The sequence below is a fragment of the Equus caballus genome, chromosome 13 (genome assembly GCF_041296265.1).
Source record: "Equus caballus isolate H_3958 breed thoroughbred chromosome 13, TB-T2T, whole genome shotgun sequence".
In the NCBI taxonomy this organism is placed as follows: Eukaryota; Metazoa; Chordata; class Mammalia; order Perissodactyla; family Equidae; genus Equus; species Equus caballus.
In genome coordinates this window covers 6,643,178-6,663,879 of record NC_091696.1, presented here as the reverse complement: position 1 = coordinate 6,663,879, position 20,702 = coordinate 6,643,178, and the positions used below count along the sequence as shown (strand labels likewise).

General features: G+C 45.6%; 1 long non-coding RNA gene and 1 other non-coding gene across 2 annotated transcripts; both read right to left on the bottom strand.

Moving 5' to 3' along the window:
• Positions 1 to 8,418: 8,418 nt before the first annotated feature.
• TRNAW-CCA (transfer RNA tryptophan (anticodon CCA)) lies at positions 8,419 to 8,490 on the bottom strand. Its single transcript has one exon. It is a non-coding gene; the product is annotated as a tRNA-Trp (tRNA).
• Positions 8,491 to 9,755: 1,265 nt separating this feature from the next.
• LOC138917064 (uncharacterized) lies at positions 9,756 to 20,667 on the bottom strand. Its single transcript, XR_011424518.1, has 2 exons — positions 20,295 to 20,667; positions 9,756 to 10,215 (listed from the first exon to the last, which is right to left on the bottom strand). It is a non-coding gene; the product is annotated as an uncharacterized lncRNA (long non-coding RNA).
• Between the last annotated feature and the right edge of the window lie 35 nt (positions 20,668 to 20,702).

Below are 20,702 nucleotides of genomic sequence, written 5' to 3'. Positions count from 1 at the left end.
GACACTGTTTGGGGAGCTATCCCCAGTGTTCTCCATTGCTTGAGCAAGCAATAAACCTTTTTCTCCACCCACTTCATCCTTGGTAGTGTTTTTAGCTCCACGCTCACCAAGAGGCGAACCCAGTGAGTTTGGTTACACTATGAGCTGCAGAGGATCCATCAATGTAAAAGCAATGCCTTCAGATGTGTTCCCCTATTCTCCAAGGAGCTCATCCAGGAGGATACACGCTAGTAAGGATGTAAGGGGCAGAGGACACTTCAATGATAACCTCCCCCTCATCTCCACAAAGAGGTTCTGTAAAAATCATTAGCAGTTCTGCTCTATCTGATTCTCTGCATCAGCTTCTCTCCAAATGGAAAAGTGACCCTGTGCTCTTTTATTTCCTCTCCCTGAATGTTTTGCATCTATTAAACCAAAGCAAGGAAGCACAAACTCAAAGATGGAAGGTCCAAAGTCGGAAAGGGCAGGTGAGCTGATCAATGGGAGCGTCTTCACACCCGGCACAGAAATTCTTCTTTCCTAACAAATTCCACTGTTCAACTTGTTTCAAACTCCAGAATGAGTAACTGCATACGTTAAAAAGTGCATTTATATCCAGAGGGGAGTGTTTGCATATATGTTTTAGTTAATAAATAAAAAAGTATCCTGACCTCTGAGAGTCACTCAATAAATCACAACTATTATTTACATTTATCATCATTATCCTTAACTTTTCCACATATCCTTTATTAGGGAACAGTTTGTTCTGCTACACTATTGCTGCTATGAGTCTTTCTTTCACGACAAAACAGACTCCTGAGTCTTTTTTATTCATATTTTCTCAATTACTATTAAAAAGTTAATTTTAAATTTCTCAGTACTTGAGGTTTTATTTTTTGTGTATATAAGTTGACTCAGTATTAATTATAAATTTTATTGCCTTATAATCACAAAATTGACCTATAAATTTTCCTTCTTTCCATTTATTTGCATTTTTATCAGGCCAAGTAAGTTATAATTTTAAAATAAGTTTTCAAGGTAAACTTGACTGTTAATATTTAAGGTGTAGCATCACTTATGTTTTTAAAATAAGTTTTAGTGTTCACATATTCTAGATTCGTACTTATTTTTTGTCGTTTTGCTCATAAAAATGAATAAAATCTTATTATATTTCTATTGAATCATTTTAAAATACGAGTCTACCATGTCAAGACTCATGAAAGAAAGCCAAACAAATATTCAGGGGAAAAATAATATCATTTAAATATTTTCATTATTAGAAAAGAAAGTGAAAAGATAAACTGTTTGAATATTTCAGATTTCAGGAAAACAAAACAAAAATGTTAAAGAATCTAGGAGAAAGAAAACAATGCAAATATAATCAATTCAAAAGTAAACTTAAGAGCAAATAAAAATATTCAAAATAAATTAGATAAATTTTGGAAACTTTTAAAAAGCAAATAGTAAGTGAAAGTATATATGAGAAATCATGAAATATGTGGAAAAATTAAAATATCACTGACAACACCAAATTCAGTGATAATCAATAAATTAGAAGTTAAAAATGAAATGGTAAAAATGACGTAATGAGAAATAGAGAATCAAGGTTTGAGCTGGACTTCCGTCCTGGAGAGGTCTGGTCTATGTCTCGTTCACCCTGTTTACGCTCCAGCCCCTCAGTGGTCCGAGTGAAAAGCCTGCCTGTACTGTTCACCAGGTCTCATCCTCCATGGTGAGCCCTGGACTCTGATTTTTGTCCCTCCAGCCCTGAGAAGTTGCTGAAAGCTCTTTTCAGTGTCTCAGCCTCTTAGCTACCACTTTAGGTTTTGTAATTAGCAATCCTCTTAAAGAGAAATGTGGCCCCAAATGTTGAGCTCAACCTCCTTTGGCTCCTCTAGATCTTGTCTCTGCAAATTTTCATTGCCTGGGTAGCTCTCTGATGGCTTCAACCATCTGTTTTATTTTATTTAGCTTGCACTCCATGGGAGGGTTGGTCCAAACCTCTGGTCAACCATAAATAGAACTCAATTTAATCATCTTTGAAGATAAACAGATCTTTCAGGGCCCACTCTTTATATAAAATGCTTGCTTTGGTGCGTTCTCTTTGACTCATCTTGTTTATCTGAGCACTATTTATATAGTGAGGAAATTCTTCTCTTAAAGTGAGTGGAGGTCATGGTATTTGTTTGCATTCACTGTAGAGTCTTTTAGCTTCCCGAGCAGGTTGGGAATGATGCATGGCCTTGAGTAGTTGTTGGTGAAGGATTCTTTCTCCCCTGCCTGTCAACCTCTAATTTTGTTGAAGCTCCAAACCCATGCATCAGCTTCGCTGAGTGAAGGACATATACTGTGCTCTGAAGGCTGAGTTTGAGCCTGTGCTGCTTCTCCTCGGTGAGGTGATTTTTGTCAGCAGTTCCCCCATTCACTCTTTTTGTTTAGTGTGTTCAAACTTTCTTCCAGTTGATTGTTTCTTTCCTCCAACTGGATCCCAACCAAGGCAATGATTTCTGTGACATTATTTACCACACCTCTTCTGCCTTCTTAGCGAAGTGCTAGTAATCTTTCAGAGATAATGGTTAAGTGCTTTGTCGCTAAGCCAGATTCCAGGATTCAAATCCCAATTCCAAAGCCCACGCGCATGTGCCATTGAAAGAGTGATTTAACCTGAGTTACAGTTTTGTTATGTGCAAAATAGGCATAATAATTGTACCTACCTCATGGGTTATTGTGAAGACTAAATGAGAGAAGAAGAGCTTAATAAATATTGGCTATTAGTAGTTGTTACTATCTTGAGGGAGTAAGTGCTTCCCTTTTTTCCTCCCGGTGTACAAACCCCTTAACGTCTTTTTCAGCATATTGGGGAATGTCAGCCACTGCTTTAGAATTTCCTCCTGAGAAGGATACATTATCCTGTGCATTTTCGCTAGCAAAAAAAATCCTGTATAACCTAAATCTTATCGTGAAGAAACAATCAGATAAACCCCAATTGAGGATCATTCTAAAAAACGGTGGGCCTATATTCTTCAAAACCATCAATGTAGTAAAAAACAATGGCAGGCTGAGAAATATACCAGGTTAAAGGAAACTAAAGAGACATGAAAACTAAATGCAATGCATAATCCTGGATTGGATGCTGAATTAGGGAAAAAATCTGTATAAGACATTATTCGGCCAATTTTTAAAATCTAAGTATGTTGTATATATTAGATATCGCTGTCGTATTAATGTTACATTTCCAAGATGTGATCATTGTGCTGTGATTATATAAGAGAATGCCTCTGTTCTTTAGCATAATATATGCTAAAATTTATCATGATACATGCTAAAATGTCTAGGGCTTAAGTGTCATGAGGTCTGCAACTTACTCTCAAATGATTCACAACAATGACAATAATACAAATAATATGTATATATGTTTGCATATAAATATATGTATATGTGTGTGTATGTGTGTGAATTTATATACCTACAAAGCAAATACAACAAAATGTTAAAAACTAGTAAGTCTAGATGGGGAGAATATGGGAATTCATTTACTATCACAATTTTTCTCTAGGCTTGAATTACAGCTTTATTTTATTTATTTATTTTTTTGGTGAGGAAGATTGGCCCAGAGCTAACATCTGTGGCCAATCTTCCTTTTTTTGCTTGAGGAAGAGTGTTCCTGAGCTAACATCTGTGCCGATCTTCCTCTATTTTGTATATGGGACACTGCCACAGTATGGCCTGATGGGCGATGCCAATGTCTGCGCCCGGGATCCGAACCAGCAAACCCCAGGCCGCTGAAGCAAAGCAATGTGAACTTAATCGCTAAGCCACCAGGCCAGCCCCTGAATTACAATTTTAAAAATTAAAAAGTTAGAAATTCTGGCTCCAGTATATCCCTATAATTATAGAGTAAAATAAAGCTTCTACACTCAGGCTCATCAAGAATTTCTGTTGATTTATATGAATGGATCATCTTTCTTATTTCTTTGCATGCTTCACAACATTTTGCTGAAAATGAATTTTTTTTAATAGTAGAATGTGGTAACCCTGAAAATCTGATTCATCCCCCATTCAGGGTTTTTCTGTTGCTTGCTGTAGGCTGCAGCTGATTGTTTAGTGTCTTTTCTAAACTATTTTTGTAAAGTCTGTATTCTTTGTCCTGGGTGGTCTCTGAAGTCTCTGTTCCTTTAGCATGCATTCAGCTAGGGTTTTGACAGAGATTTCTTGAATGTCAGGAGGCAAAAAGAGAGAGAGGGAGAGGAACTCTCATTCTTTGCAGGTTAGCTCTATGCTTGGGTCTTCATTCAATACTCAGCCAGGCCATTTATAACCCTGCCTCCACTTCCTTCCCTTCGCTTCACTTGCACTGAGCCTGGAAATCAGCCAAAGGCTAAATTCTAGGGCCTTCTCAGGACTTTTGTGAGCATGTATCTAAAGTAGCAACTAGAGCAGCCAAACAGAGACAGAAAGTAGAAGCGTGGTTGCCAGGGGCTAGGGCAGAGGGGAATGGGGAGTTCGTTTCAGTTTTGCAAAATGCAAAGAGTTGTGTGGATGGATGGTAGTGGTGGTTGCACGACAATATGAATGTACTTAATGCCACTGAACCGTACACCTAAAAATGGTCCCAGTGGAAAACTTTATGTTGCGTGTATTTCATCACAACTAAAATATTATTGATGTTGATTACTGAGGTTTTGGACACCCCCTTAAATTTTGCTCCCAAGGCTCATCCTAGTGGGTTGGCATCCTCACTCAGTCCCATCTCAACTGGAAGAACAGGAGACTCTGGGCCAGAACCCTGAATCCCACCCCTAGTTTCATTTCTTGTCCATCAGTTGCCGGACAGTTCCAGAGGATCCAGGAGCCCCTTACATAGCTAAAGAGGATCAAGGACCCGTGTCTCAGTCCCAGAAACCAACGATTTCTGCATCTCGGTTCTGCAGAGGCAAGAACTGAGGGTCAGGTGGCCCGTGGCCCTGATGTAGGAAGCAGCAGTGTGTCCCAAATTGTGCCCCACTGGGTTGGAGAAAATGCTGCAGATGCTCCACCTGTGCAGAGCTGAAACTAGCAGAGCCTAAAGGACACCTTGGAACCTGCTCTCAGCCTGACGATTCCGAGGCTAGTGGGTAACCAAGGGCCCAGGAAACCAGTTGATCGCTCCTAGAAGCCCTTGCAACCATGGGCAATTTCACATTCTTCTTGGCTAGAGTTGAGTTGCTTTCCTTCCTCTCTAAGTCGTGGGAATGGTGAAGTAGCTTCAACGCCTTCTCAGTCCCTACAATGTGCAGTGATTTTGGCTCAAAGCAGAAGAGGAAAAAGAACTGGATTTCACTAGGGGGAGGAGCGACAGCCAGCACAGTTTATGGACTCCCCGATAAGGCCCATCTGCCTCTTTCCAGGGGTTTTAATGAAAGAAGCTTCTACATGCTTCACACCAGAAATTCTTTTCTTGGGGGTAAAAAAAAAAAAAAGTTGTGTGACTTAATTGTTTTGGAAATTTCCATTTTTCAAATGATCTAATACCCGAATGACTAATGAGGAATCTTTCAGATTTTCTGGAAAAGAAACCAATTCAAACAAAGGTGAAATCAACGTGCCACACCCAGAAATGTGGAATGAATGGACCATATTCAATGTAAGCCAAGAACCCTGGGAAGGCAACACCCGTTGCAGTTCCTGGCTATCCGGCTGTACAGGATTTTGCAATGGGGAGTGTACTGGGCTCTCCACTGGGGTCGCCAGTTGGCAACCTTTTTCTTTCTCTCTTGAGTTTCTTTCCTCCCTCCTTGTCTCCCTCCCTCCTTCCTTTCATAAAGCTGTTTTGAAAATACACATTAAATGTATAGGTAATACCTGTCAGTATAGTACTACTGGGGAAATTGTTGTACAAAAAAATTTTTTATAAGGAAGCAATGTTTCAGGATATACAGATATAGAAAAATACCAGGGAAGTTGCACATCCCACAACAGCCTTGATTTCTCTGAGATGTTTGATTACGGGTAATTTTAACTTTTCTCCTCCAAATTTCCTGTATTTAAAAAAATCATATTTTACTTTTAAGAGGAAAAGAAAGTAGCAATCATCCTCTTTTTAAAATAGAGAGAGGGGCCAGCCAGTGACATAGTGGTTAAGTTCGGGCACTCTGCTTCGGTGGCCTGGGCTTCGCCTGTTCGGATCCTGGGCGTGGACCTGCCCACCACCTGTCAAGCCATGCTGTGGCAGCATCCTATGTAGAAAAACTAGAATAACTTACAAATAGGATATACAACTATGTACTGGGGCTTTGGGGAGAAAAAAAAAAAGAGGAAGGTTGGCAACAGATGTTAGCTCAGGGCCAATCTTCCTTACTCACACACACACTAAAATAAAATAAAATAAAATAGAGAAAAACCAAAGTCATCTTCATAGGTGCGACTCTAGTACACTCTTGTGTGAAGGGCTGGAAGGAAGAGAAGCCCTATCCAGACATCAGCGTCTCCTCAGGCTTCCCTATGTGTTGTGCCCGTCAGGTGTCAAATATCTTCAGGTACATTCTGAGACTGGTGCCTCCCTGAAAGCTGGGTCTCGTTTGTTCTCTGACCTGTCGCCAGCAACTAAAACAGTGCTTGGACATCCTAGAATATGGTGTGTGTGTCTGTGTCTGTGTCTGTGTATGTGAGACTTGTTACAATTATGGAAATGTTTGGGAAACAAATTAGGAAAACTGCTCTTAGGGTCACTCTAAAGAGAAGAAAACCTTCAGAAGCGAAAGCCACTGCACAGAGAGCCCATTCCCACAGCAGCGCCCACGTTTCTCTTTACAGAAGACCCGCAACGCTCAGAGCCCCAGCTAAATTCCAGGCATCTGAACGTAGGGATGGGAGGGAGGGAGGGAGGGTCAAGCATGACCGTCCCTGGGCAGATGACATGGGGAGTCAGTCCTGCAGGTCATTCTCAGGAATGTGAAGGTAGAGAGAGGACAGGTTGTGTCCCCAGGCCACTTTGTGTCCCCCGAATAGGACAGGGCTCCAGCTAGAACCCAGGCTGCTCCCAAACACCCACTCCTGGGAAGACAAACGACTCCAAGCGTTTGCTTCCATTGGCTCCTCTCCCATTTCCCCCATGGGTAGAAAGTCCCCCAGGCGCCTGCTGGTCCTTAGGACGCTCCCTTGCCAAAGGGAACTCTCCCCGTCCCACCTCACATTCCTTCTGAGTAAAGCTCAATGGCAGCTGGAACCAGAAGTCCTGGAAAAAGGGCGGGACCAGCTCAGAGCGTCGCCAGAGCCTCAAAAGCCCCAGGGAGAGCTGGTTGTTTGCAGTTGCTAAAGGCAAGTATTCCCTGAGCCCCCATCCACAAGTCTGCTCTAAGTTTTTCTCTACTTTTCCCACCTTTTCACCTTGCTTTTGTACATCCTTCTGATGAAAGGACAAGGAGCCTAGAAGGAATCCCAAACTGTCTGGACACATGGATAGTAAATACCGAACTTTGCAACTGAGAAATTAGCATACGTTAAATATATGAAAAGGGTTGGTGTCTGTGACTTCCTGGCACAGTGTTAGCACATCTGACTTTGGACCCGAAGGTTGGGTGTTCAAATTACTTGGACCTCAAAGCAAGTGCTATGCTGTCAATTTGAAGATTTCATCAATTGTGCCTTTTAAAAACCATACCTAGAAGAGCCTTTTTATTATTTCCTTAAGCTCAGCAAAGGACAGGTTTTAAACTGAATGGGGAGTGGGGCTCACGCAGTGAAAGCTTAATCCTGACAAAGCCACAAAGATCTCCATTTGTGCAAACTTGGGTTTTTCCTTGTTCTCAGGTTACAACAACTGGTTTGTATCTGGAACTTGATTGTTTCATAGTCCTATTGGAGGGACGCAATTAGATGAATCCTAAGTAAAAAGGAGGTAAATGTCAGGATAATTTTCCACTCTCAGAGAGTTCAAGGACCGCACCCTCAACATAAATTGTTCATCAGCTTCACAGTATTTTCCCTTTAACCACAGTGTTCAGGGGCTTTTGACAAAGGAAGCTCAAAGTATGAAAAATGTGTGTGTGTGTATTTGTGTGTGTGTGAGGGGTGGGAGGAGGAGAAGAGAATTGGGAAACTGACTTCTTCATCAAGGTGACACAAATATCCACCCAGGGACACCATGCCATATCCATTTTGGGACCCAATAAAACCACTTTCACACCAGGGTAAATTCATTAACAAAGTCTCCTCATGCCCTGTTTTAATGTCATATCTGAAGCACAGCCCTGATAAGGAAACGAACAGAACAACCTAAATTTCAGCTCGTGTGGGTTTTTCTTCCCTTCTGGGTCATCCTTACCCTCCAGCTTAGGTGCCTGTCCAACGCTGAGTTGTTCACAAGAACTCCCTTTGGAGTAAAGAAAAGGTAAGAGAGAGTCCGACGTTGGGAGGTGCCAGACAAAATTTACCTCGGTTGCTAAAGAGAAGTCACAACCTTGACCCCGACGTGATTTGAACACGCAACCTTCTGATCTGGAGTCAGACGCGCTACCGTTGCGCCACGAGGCCTTAGGAGCTGCCCTCTTTTTTGTCCTTTAGAAGGACAAGTTCAGGGGTTGTCAGGAGCAATTTCCAGTATTTGTTTCTTACACAGCCCTTATTTTGGCTTGGGGTTGACCATGAGCTCTTGGTCCGTTTTATAACCGGGCTGTGCAACCCGAGATGTAAATATCAATGAAGCAGGCGACAAGCTGAGGGTTCAGGCAATACTTGCCCCGGGGGAAACCCACCTCCCTACGGAGGCTCTTAGGAGATTTGGGAAGAGACTGTGGAAAACGCGAAAGGCAGCTCACAAGGAAACCTGGGGTGGGGTCGTCAGGGATCTGGGTTCTCTTCTCCTCAGCCCTTCTGCACGCGGAGCACCACGAGGATTTGCACGTGGGTCACACCGTCGGAGGAAACTAGTCCTCTTTATTAAAAAGGGCACTTAGAAAATTTTCTTGTTTTTGTTTTTTCTGTTTTAAAAAATAGCACTCATTTTAGAAACCTCATTGGATACAAAACAAACAAAGACAATACAACGGCAACAAAAAAACTACAATAAGGAGTGTTGAGAGCCTGCCAGACATGGGGCTCTGTACATCTTGCCACCTGACGTGATCTTTCAGGTTAAAGAAGGGGGTTGGGGAGGGGAGATTAATGATTGGGGTTGGGAGGTTGAGTGTGACGGCGGATAACAGAATTTCAGTCCTGGAAATTGTAAATTGGATAATAGGATTCAGCGCTCTGTTCACTGCGCTGAGTAGAATGGGGAGGAGCTGGCATCAGGGAGATTCTGGGCGCGGGAGTCATGGGGCGGCCAGCGGTCCCTGACTGGGGCACCATAAAGACCTCCTGGGTGAAGTACCGAGGCTTATCTCTCCATATCCTTCCTAGCGTAACCGGAAACCTTCCATCTCCGAGTTTTAGGACACTCAGAACAGAGCGATGACTTTGAATTGGGAACAAAGAATAGTCTAATTTCCTCATTTGTGTGTCACAGCCCCACACTGACAGACTAGCCCTGCGGGGAACGCTTTAGACTGAAGCCTGGAAGGTCTTAGGTTCTATGCTGGCCTTGGGCACTGACATTGCTTTTTATTCCCCACATACAGGCCTCCTGCAAGACATTTAGGAGGTCCCACCTCATTTATACAGGAGCACCCACGGCAAAGCTTCCACCGGAGATGCTGCGGTGAATTTGCTGTAGCGACTGAAGAGCCGGTCTTCACCCTCCCCGGCGTTTCGCAGAGCTCAGACGGCGCCACTAAAAGTTGCAACACGAAGAAATGTAGTTTTTTGTTGTTTCAATAATGTATTTTATTTTTCGACTATAGCAAGTGATACTAGCTTCCCTTTCTATTGGAGATACAGACTTATGGGATGTAAAGAATCTATAGATATATCTCCTAGTGGAATATATAAATACGTATTCTTTTTAATGAGGGTCGATTTTAAAATAACAGTACAGTGAGCGCTTCCCGGATGCAGACTTGGACATCATTTCCGTGCCTGAAACGAGGAATTCTCCCAACGCTCGAACCGAGGTGTGGGGCGTGGAGAGAGCTGAAGGGAACGGCCCCGCTATCTATCCCGCCAGGAAGACCCCTCACACAGATGCCCTCGCAGGGTGGGCTCAGCCGCTGGCGGCCTGCGTCCGGATTGAGGTCCGCGGCTCCTCCCACGTGGACCACTCTTGGCTGGCGCAGATGGTTCGCGGGTCTCGGTCGCAGAGACGCGCTTTCCTTTTGTTCCCTGTCTCACGTTAGAAGGGGAAAAAAAGTAAATGTGTTGAAACAAGAAACTTCCTGTCACCAATCACAAAGGAAGACTGCTACACTTGATGTCTCAAAAACCGCATTTTTAGTGAAACAAAATTACAGTACTTCCCTCTGGAGAGGCCGGACTCGACCAATCGCGAAGCAGCTCCGCGCCAGCACCTGTGCGGCGCTTCTGGAAGGTTGGTTAGGATGAAAATGAAGAAGCCTGAATATCGCTCAGATTTAAAACCTACACCCTGACCCAAAATGTCGTTGAAGCAGAGACCTCCAGATCCGTAGCCCAACCTTCCTCTGCCCCCAAGAGCTCAGACTTGACCTTGACGCCCCAGTGGCCGGCAGCAGACTTCCTTGCCTTTTCCTGATTTTAGGGAGACAGCATCCAGTCTTTCACCAGAATGTATGATGTGGACTATAGGTTTCTTATAGCTCACACGAAAAACTACATATTTTCCCTCAGGTTGGCAGTGCCTACTGGTCCTGAAGATTTTAGGATCATTTTTTTAGGAATTTTCTGGGAACTTATTACATGTTTACTTTAAAAAACAAGACGTGATTCCTCCAGGGCGTTCTGCCTGATGGTCTGCATAGGGCCATGAGCGAGGGGAAATGGGAACCAGCTGGGCCTCAGTGGGGCTCCATGAGCCGCCCACTGAAGGAGATTCTGATCATTGAGATGAAGCTTGTTCTTCTAATATAGGAAAAGACAAGAACATCTGCTTTCACCCCTCACATGCCCAGTCACTGCTTAACAGTCACCCATCACTGACCCCACTCAACCACAATCACTGACCCTTGAAAATCCCCAAATCACAGATCACGTTGATCCCTACTCCCCAACCAATGAGACACCCAAGCCAGAGCCCTGTAACTCAACCTCCCATCCTCCATTAACCTCTTGACAAACACCTCAGTCACTCTCCCACACAGACCTGAAGGTCCCCCAACCTTCAGACCCTGACTTCCTGTTTCTCTCACTGGTCCGGATCCAGGTCTCTCGAATCTCCCTAGCCCTCGCAGGTCCTGCACCTCACTGCTCCTTCCTCCTTTCCTCAGGACTCTCAATCTGCTTTGAGCCTTTACTGGACTCAGTGATGCACCAGAGGTGAGGAGTGTTGAACAGGTAGCAGTCAGACAATGCTCTCTCCACCCTCACCCTCTGAACATACCCTGACCACACACACATAGCTCATGGTGACCACACATCCTTGGACACAAGCAAACGCGGACAACACACATACTCACAGATTCCAAATGACCAGAAGCCTTATGACTACACGCAAAACCTGATATCACAAGATGTGAAATATCCCAGCGACACATATACACACATCCTGACTATCCATACTCAGCCCAGAACCCCATACATCCCACAATGACCACACACCCTGTGATCACACGCAAATGCTCTCCACAAATGCTCTGACACACAAAGAGGAACCTGGCTGTGCACGTGTGGGCTGTGACCATGGGGCATTTCACTCTTCAGCTTCCCCCTGGAGGTCCAGGCCTGGGAGGGGAGAGGCATGTAGCACAGGTACAAAACGAAGGGTGCTCTTGGATGGCAACTGCATAATGAACGTGAGAGCTCTGCAGAGCTGGTTCCTACCGTGAAATGTAAAACCAGAGAGATGGGTAGCCAAAAGAATCTGAGTGGTGCATAAGATATATCTGATACAAACTCATCAGCAAAAATGAAAATGAAAAATAAATGTATATTTTAATAGGATCTGAGTAGAATACATCAGGATTTAATGCGACTCCTAATAATTAATTATGGAGAATTCTCACTGGAACAATTGTCATGATTGCTGTTGAAATTCCTGTTTAAGTGTTTCTCTATATAAAAATGAAGTAAAAAAAATTCTTTGATTTATAACATTTCAGGGCAAAAGAATTTCAGGTTCTGATTGTATCCAGCAGCTTTTGTCAGACTGACCCACCAAAGTCAGCTATAAAGCTCAACAAAGCACACAAAACTGTTTGAAGACACTGGGAGAAGCCAGCGCAGACACGACTCGAGGAGCTACCATCCCTGAAAAAAGGGAGTTACGATGATGTGGATGCCAAGCTCACACAGGCTTCCCTCTGGGGCATTTGCAAATTTTCAGGGTGGGAGAAGAGAGTCCAAACAGAAAGAAGAGGCTTTCTGGGATGAAGAGAAAGAGGCTGGCATTTGGTGCTAGGAAAATTGCTGGATGACGGAGGTGTTAACTAATCTTATTGTGGTAATCATTTCACAATATATACGTGTATCAAATCACCATGTTATACACCTTAAACTTACACAGTTTATACGTCAATTATATATCAATAAAGCTGGAAAAAAATTGCAGGAACTTCTGCCTCCAGGTAGGGTTATTAAGTAAAAGCATGACAACAACTAGAGAAAAAGGATACCTTAAAAAAATTGTTATGCTTTAAAACACCAAAGCCTGTGGAAGCAAAGAGGATCGGATGCACTAAGATTCCAGAAAGTGAAGAGCCCTTATTAGGTGAGGTGAGATCGCCAGACATTTCCACATCCGGGGGAATTTGCTGAATCTGGACACTGGTAATTAGATTTGTCATAATGGGGTAAATTCAAGGATTTAGAGGCTGATCAAGGGAAAAGACATGACCACAAGGTGGCAACAGCACACACTGAAATTTATTTGGGCAGTGATTTGAACGGTTGCAAGAGAAGGGACAATCCCTCACAGCAGGAAACCCTCCAGTGACAGCCGTGTATAGTCATAACGTCACTATGTAGTTGAGATATCACTACAAATCTATCAGAATCGCTAAAAAGAAAGTGACAACTCCAAATGCTGGCAGGGCTGCAGAAAACTGGATCACTCATAGATTGCTAAGAGGAATGTAAAATGGGACAGCCACTCTGGAAAACAGTTTGATAGTTTCTTCAAAGAAAAAAAAAAAGAACTAAAACACGTAACTATCATACAACCCAGCAATTTTATTCCAGAGAAGTGAAAACCTATGTTCACACAAAAACCTGTATACAATTGTTTATGGCCGTTTTATTCATAATAGCCCAAACCTGGAAACAACTCAGCTATCCTTCAGTGGGTGGTTAAATAAACTATGGTACAACCATACCACAGAATACTACTCAGCAATGGGGAAAAAATGAACTGTTGATACAATGCAACAACTTGGAATAATCTCTAGAGAATTACGCCGAATGGAAAAAAAAAAGCCAATCTCAAGTTGGTTACATACTGTATTATTCCCTTTATATAACATTCTTGAAATAATAAATATAATAAAAATTATAGCAATGAAGAACAGATTGGTGGACGGTGGCAGGAGGATAATGGGTATGGCGACCAGAAGTCAACATGAGGGATCCTTGTGATTATGAAATGTTCTGTATCTCAACATTATCAGTGCCAATATCCTGGTTGTGATACAGTGTCATAATTTTTCAAGATGTAACCATAGGGGAAAAATGGGTAAAGGATATATGGCACCTCTCTGTATTATTTCTTACAAGTGTATATGAATCTACTATTATACAAAGGTTAAAAGCTTAATTAAAAAATCAAATGACCACCAGAAACAGGTTATTGGGATAGTCCAGAGGAGAAAGAACATTGATTAACACTATTCGGGTCGTAGTATAAATGAAAGAAATGTGGTTTGGCGTAATATATTGGAGGAACAATGCACACGATTTACAATGGGTTGTTAACGAGGAAGGGAGATAAATGGTGAAGAAATCCCTCCAGAGTTTGGAGTGAAGTAACCAGGTGAACAGTAGCACACTTTATTTAGATGGAAAAGCTTGGGACACAAGTAGAATGAGGAGAAAGAGCGAGATTTTAATGTTGGATTATTTTTTAATTTAAAACTCACATAGGGGAATATTTGCTGGCAAAAACTGTGAAGGAGCTTTACAAAAGGCAGGACTAAACGGAACTCAGAAAGGAGAGCGTTCTAAGGAACAAAGATGAGCATTTACCTGGACTACTGCTAGAATATCCAGCAGGATGGTAAGTAGACAGTGTCCAGTGGATTTTCACCATGGACGTCACGGGTGGCCATGTCAAGAGCGATTTTTTTGTAGCGATTTGGTGGGAGAAGTGAAAGTGTAGTGGAATAAAGAGTGAATGTTGGGTGAGAATTCTGAGTGAGTGTTGATTGCCACTTTTAGAAGTTTAACTGTGAAGGAACCCAGAAAAACAGGGGTCTTGAAGAGGGCAATGTGGCCTTAACAGAATGTTTAAGATAAGAGTTAGTTAGCATACTAAAGAAATGATTCAGTGAAAACATAGAATTTGAAGAGGCTGGAAAGAAAGATGTAACCAACAGAGCAAATCCCTTTAAAAGTGAGACTGGATACAATATAGATCTTTTATTTCGGGTTTAGCTTTTCTACCAAGAGGATGGAGATATTTTCTAATATAATGCAGCAAAGAAGGGTACAGCGCAGGGCACATAATTTTAGTGGGTGGTGTGGGAAGATGATTCAGCTCTCACCTAATGGGATCTATTTCTCAGTGAGTTGTTAGGCAAGATCATCAAGTTAAGAGAAGGGGGCGTAGAGGCTAGAAGAACATGGAAGAGACTGGTTATAGATGCTGGGGTTTCAGGGAAAATAATGTTTATCAGTTAATCGAAATAATGTTAATCAAACATGAACTTATTGATTTCTAGTGACTGTGTGCTCATAACTGCCCAGACGAGTCAGGTTTCTGTCCTTCCCACGTGCCCCAAAACTTTGGCTTGCACAAGTGCTCAAGCAATAAGGTGCAGAACATCCCCTGAACAGCTCATGCAGAGAAACACTTCCTGTTAGTCCCCGGATCATGCTGTCTGCTCACGCCTACTGATACAAGCAAACCCCTTTCCTGCTTGATTTTGAGGTGCTTGCAGATCCCAAGGTCAGAGTGTTTCCCTGTTGCAATAGTCTTTTCCAGTAAACTCTTCCCTTACTAGGTCCAGATTTCCTTTTGACGCTGGACAATGTTGATTGCCCATTTAGCCTGTAGGTAATTTTGAATTCGTGGTGATACCCAATAGCCCAAAATGAGTCATCTAAGAAGCGACAGCCCTGGGAACAACCCTCCCTGATTTTCCTTCATTTTCCTGGTTAGGCAGACTCTCCAGTGAACAAGCTCCCCGACCGACATTTTGGGTGGGTCGGTTATTCTGGGTCACCCTTGGAGGTAAAAATTTCAAACCCCTCCAGTACATCAGTGGAGATCATCTCTTTTAAAAATATTCCTCCTCTTAAAATGGGGGTATTTGTACAAGTAGCACGGCAGGACAGGGGACCCTCTCTTTTATAGATATGAATTTTCATCAATTTCCCACATAGCTGTTTAGTGCCAACTTCGTCAACAGTCTGCAGATAAGCTTTGAAAGGTCATTGTCAGGAACAATCCTGAGACGTTCCACCATGCAAAGCACAGAGCTTTGAAGTACAAACACAGTTCTCACCTCGTGGTTAAGTTTCCCATCATGGTCGCTCGGTTCTGAAAAATGCATTAACAGTGCTCAGGTGAGAACGCACGTGCAGCTGATGCTGTCACGGGAAATACAAGTATCTCCGGAATAATCTGCTCTCCCCTCCCCCTTCATTAACTGACACTTTGGCATTTGTACACATAAAATGATAGCTTGATTTTAAAGTCCCCTCAGCCCTTCCCTCCACCCAAGAGAGGCGCCATCGCGGCCCTCCCCTCCGGCCTCTCTCTGTGGCATCCCAGACTCAGGGTGTCCGCATGCTGGGTCGGGAGGCGCCGGAGACCCCCGCGCGTGTCCCGGGGAGGGCGTGGAGGAGGGGAGAAGAAGGAGGGGACGCAGGTGCCACCGGCCGCTCCTGCCCGCGTAACTGCGTGCGGGTGTGAGGCCCTGCGGACAGTGGTCCTGCGGCTCCCCAGGCCCTGCCCTCCAGTTGACAGGGCCGGCATCCCCGGGAGCCCGAACGCTTGTGGTCTTGCCGCCCGCCCCGCGGTTCCCCTCTCCCAGCTGCGACCTTAGATCAGACCCTCGGACGGGACTTGGCACCTTCTGAGTGCAACCAAATTAGCGCAGTGAAACTTACAAGGATTCCCTGGTGAACTAAGCTTGTGACTAAGGGCCCCCGCCGGATCCCCGCCCTGCAGAGGGCCGGACACTTCGGGTCCGGAAGACCCGGTCCCGGTGCCACAGGTGCGGGCTCAGATCCCGCCGATGCAGGTCTTGGCCGGAGGGTGGGAGTTACAGACACTAGCGCAACTGCTGGTCTCTCCTGCCTCGAACGGCGGCCCATCTCAGGCTCAGTTATACGCGCAGACACCGTCCGTGGGCATTATAAGCATCATAAGGAAAAATTGAAATTAACTTTGAAGGGAGGGTTCAGGGGCGCGTGAAGCCCTCGACGTAAAAAGGAAGTCGGCCTGGAGGGCTCACTCCGCAGGGGTCCTGTCTCAGGAAGAGGAGGCCTTACTCTCCAGCCCTCCCTGTTCCCAGATGTGGAGGGAGCCGGGGAGGCGGGTGGAGAGCTTTTCCACCCAGCGGTGCGCGGGGACCTGCTCCAGGGAGGCTGGGGGGTGGAGAGGAGAGTGGAGGGCAAGTCAGCTGCCCCCTCCGCCTGGAGGAGGGTGTTACTGCCCCCACAGCGGTGACCAGCACATCAGGACGACTATCGAGGAGCTCTCCCCCCACTTTCCGCGTCAACTGCCGCTCTCATCCCAGACGCCGGCGCCCCTAGTCTGGGTGTGGTGGCGGCCCCTCCCACGGCGCAGCCGCTCGCCTACCCCCATCCCGAGGCGCGAGGCGGGGAGGGGAGGAGACTGCCACTCAAGGGCCGAAGCTGCGGGTGTGGACTAAGTTCCACCTTGAGCGCACCGGCTCGGGAGCGATGTCGCCTCCGCGCCTGGCTGGTCTTGAAACCCTGACGCGCGCACACGAGAGGGGGAAATGAAGATGAAGGCCAGTGCGCCGGCGGGCGGGGGTGGGACCGCGAGGCCCCTCCAGGCCGAACAGGGCGCACCGCCGCCCGCCGCGCGCGGGGACCCGGAGCAGGAGCCGGGTGAGGACTGGAAAGACGGTCAACTCCGGCGGAGGTTGCGAGCGGTCCTGACATGCAAATCGGCCGGCACAACTTGGGACACCTGCAAAGAAGTCATGGAACCTTCTAGCAGTTGTCCGTCTAGCAGGAAATACGCAGCTTTCTCCGATGAAGAGGATGATTGGAGGTCTGGGGGCCCAAAAGAGCTCAACTTATTCTCAGACTTTAAATGGGTGAGAAGCCCAGCTCGCTACAGATCTGTGCGGGGGAGTGAAGGCAAGGCCGGGTTCAGGCGCGGGATGCCGACGCTCATCAGCCTCCAGAAACCGTGCTGGTTTAGACACAGGACAGTGGCCATGGGAGTCGGATAGCTGAGGGGGCGGCTGAGGAAGGCGTTCAGAAGATGGATGATGCAGGACCATTGGCGGAGAGAGACAGGAGTGGGCAGCGGAGTCAGAGGGCCGGGCGCTCTGGACATGGCGGGCGCTCAGTGGCTCTCCCCAGCTACAGCACAAGCGCAGCCAGGGGATCGGGCGGAATCCGCCAGAAAGAAGACCAGTTGAGGTTGACTCTGGCCTGGCCAAGTGAAGAGATGTGAGGTGTCCCCTGTCGCTGTCCTTTGTTCACTGACTCAGTGAGTACAGGCTACCGCCAGGGACTTTCCCTTCTTGCCCCATGTCCCAACTCCACGGGGTTGGGGGGGGGTCACAGTGCCAGATGGGGTCTTTGGCTGGGGAGGGGTACCTGTCAATGGGCAACGCAGGTAGGGTTGAAACTTCCCTGGAGCAGAAAGGTACAAGTCTGCTTGATCTTGATTTTCAGCAGGAATGAACGCAGAGCCTGGTGATCCTTCTGATTTGGGGATTTCAAGCAGGAGGTGTCATAAAAATTACCACGGGATAACTGGCCTAATCAGCACTTTTTGATCCTGGACCACAACTCTCCCTATCCTTGTGAGGCGGGGTTCACCAAGCCTTGGATGATTCACCCAATAGCAATAGGGAGCTTGAATCCGGAGCAGGGAAGGCCAAGCCCCTCGGTTAATGTCGGAACAGACACCCGGAGTCCAGCTACCCTGGCCTTCAGTGCAGCCCTGTCTAATGCCAGGACAGCATCCCTAGTTTTTTCAAAACGAAGTCAAATTTGCAGTCAGCAAAAGTCGTGGTACCAGAGCATCTCACTGGTGATAAGCAACGTGGAAAACAGGACTGTCCTCAACTTCCAGGGAATCCTTGAGCTTTCCTCAGTCAGAGACAGTCAACCCGAGTGGAAAGACCCATAAGTACAGGTGGACGGAAAGGCAGTCCCAGAGTAAGTCTCATTCTGAAATGTCTCTCAACCATGACCACTGTGCCTGAAATACCAACTCAATTTCGGTCCTGAAAAGTTTCAATAGGTCTTTATAAGCTGTGCAGGGGAAAGGTCCTCGTGCCCCCTCATTACGCAGGAGAGAATGAGACCCTTCCATCCCTTCCTAGGGATGAGATTGGGGTGGAGGCAGGGGTCCACATCCATCCCGACCTGGTGGAGGGAGATGCAGCTGTAGCCATTAAATGGATGTCTCATGGTTAGCAGGTTGTATTTGATACCCTGTAGGAAGCTTCTGAGCCAGGATGGAAGGTTGTCAAGGAGGTTGATTGTGGGTTCCCAGAACATCCCTATTCTGATAGTTTTCTGTGGATGATTTACTGTGCCCTAGGTGCGTAGGTCACTACTGAAGATGAAATCTCAGGCCTTTGTTCCCAAATTCTCTTGTTGATTTTAATCCCTTAATTCAAATGCAGAAATTCTGAAAGCCAGAATCTCTTGTAAATTTAGAGCTGCTGATATAGCCTCAGGCGTCTCTCCATCAAAGGACTTTCTTCAACTACCCCATCCCTCAGCTGCAGGTTTCAAACTGTAGAGTGTCCGAGAAAACTCGGCCAGTCTGGGGCGAACCCAGTCCCTGACTTTTCCTAACAGAAAACATGTCTGAGTGGAAACCATTTGGGAATCACTGGTGTGACTGAGGCAGACATTGTACTTGGGGATGGCCAAGTCAAAGGAATGCTAAGCAGATTATTCTGGTATTTTAGAGTTCATAGTTCAAACACTGGAGTGGAAAGATTAGGAGCAAGACCTAGGGAGGAGGGTTTTGACCCATCTCTCTACATGCAGGGTGTTATAATTAGTCATCTATATAATCTGAGTCATGCCCAGTCTCCCAGCTGTTTCCCATTGGGATGCTCAGCACAATATCACACACAGGAGTCTTATGATCAAGTGATTTCCTCCCTCATCACCAAGGAGTGAAGAAATATGAACCGACTCCGAGAACGGTACTGTGAATTAAGAAATGCGACATTGCCTTTGCATTTGGAGGGGAAGAAGTTGGATGTATCTTGCATAGATCTATTATGGTGAGGGACTTGCCAAAAGAAAAAGGTAAACGTTTTGGTTAACACTTTTAAATTGACTTGACCTCTTGCCTACCCACACAGAGCTCTTGATGGAAAGCCCTTGGAGAACAGAGGGTTTGGAGATCTTGGGTAAAGCCTGGTTTGCAATTTTCATTACTTTGCTAACTATCCTCCGCTCCACGGGGGCTGTGTTCACTTATTTCGGTGATAGCTACCTAGTAATTTTCAAGAGCAAAACCCACATCATTCCATACCATCTCAGGAAGTAGAGTCGACCTCTGAATTTTAGTGCCTCATTTTCTGCATTCTTAGATTTCCTTCTTAGCGTTATTCCTAAATCAACTCACCCCAACATCAGGGGCCATAGGCACGAAAGGCATTGTTCAAGGATGGGGGCCTCCCTATCAATCTTTATTTTTTGACACAGCACACTCGCTGAAATTTCCTCCCCTGATACTTTTCGTAACCAAACACCACCTCAAGTTTCACTAAATATAACTGCCTGTTGCCAAAATAAACGTTAAATACAAAGACTAGAAACATTTACAAACCAGAAAGAAAAGCTCCTTGATTAAGGTCGACAAATGACGAACGGGGAGAAATACACACTTAGGAACCAATTGAGAAATTAAGAAGGGCTTGTTGAGGCTGGCTTACCGTCACCAAGGAAACTGCTCAGGGGGCGGGGCTTCTGAGGGTCGTGGCTCGGGGGCCCGCCCACCACCAGTCCTTACGGGGCCTTCGTGCTGGGTTTTTAGTGGTTCCTGTTGCTGACTGCGCCCTGCCGGCGGGTTGGGGGATAGGAGGGAGGTCACTGTGTTTGGTGGCCTGTCCGATCCCAGCTGGTGGTGTGATCCTGGACCAGGTCACGATCTCTAAGCTCCAATAAATTCCGCAGTAAGCCGTGAGACGTCTCCTGACTCGACAGTGGGCTGAGAGTAGGTGGGATGGAGGAGGGGAAGGACCCTCAGGATGACATCCCCGAAGGAGTCAGGTGGGCTTAGGGACTAGCGCCACCTCCCATTGTGATGCACTAGGAAGATCTGCAGGGGATTGGCCGGTTGG